This window comes from Penaeus monodon, chromosome 19, assembly GCF_015228065.2.
Source record: "Penaeus monodon isolate SGIC_2016 chromosome 19, NSTDA_Pmon_1, whole genome shotgun sequence".
Lineage (NCBI taxonomy): Eukaryota > Metazoa > Arthropoda > Malacostraca > Decapoda > Penaeidae > Penaeus > Penaeus monodon.
Genome location: NC_051404.1, coordinates 21,009,921 through 21,010,476, shown reverse-complemented (window position 1 = coordinate 21,010,476; position 556 = coordinate 21,009,921).

Here is a 556-nt window from a genome sequence, read left to right as displayed (position 1 = left end):
CCTTTTCCAACCGCTCTTTAAAATTCATCCCCCAGAGAAACCGGGGGCCCTTTCAGCCCGGGGGAATTCCATCAATTGGCAAAACTGGAAAATTTTTCCCGAAAACCCCGGGGGTTTTGCCCGTTAAAAACATTTCCACGGGGTTTTGGGCATTTTTAAATTTTTACGGAACAACGTTTTGGGTGAATTTGTTAGCCCCCAAGGCAAAATTTTTGAAAAATTAATAAAAAGGGTGTTACAGAATTTCCCGCGGGTTGAGGTGGCAGGACAATCAAACTAAAAATAAACAAAACCACAGAATAAATTTTAACTTGGTATAAATTTAATAAGGGGGGGGGGGTTTTGGGGTGTGTGGTGGGGGGGGTTGGGTTTTTTGTGGGGTGGGGGGGGTTTTTGTGTGGTTGTTTTTGGGGGGGTTTTGGGTTTTGGGGGCTTTTAAAATTGGGGTTTTTGTTTAAAGCGCATGGAAAAAGGGGGGGGCCTTAAAATACGGAAAAAAACTTGGAGCACCCAAAAACTCTAACATTTAAAAAAAAACCGGCTAAAAAAAGGGCAA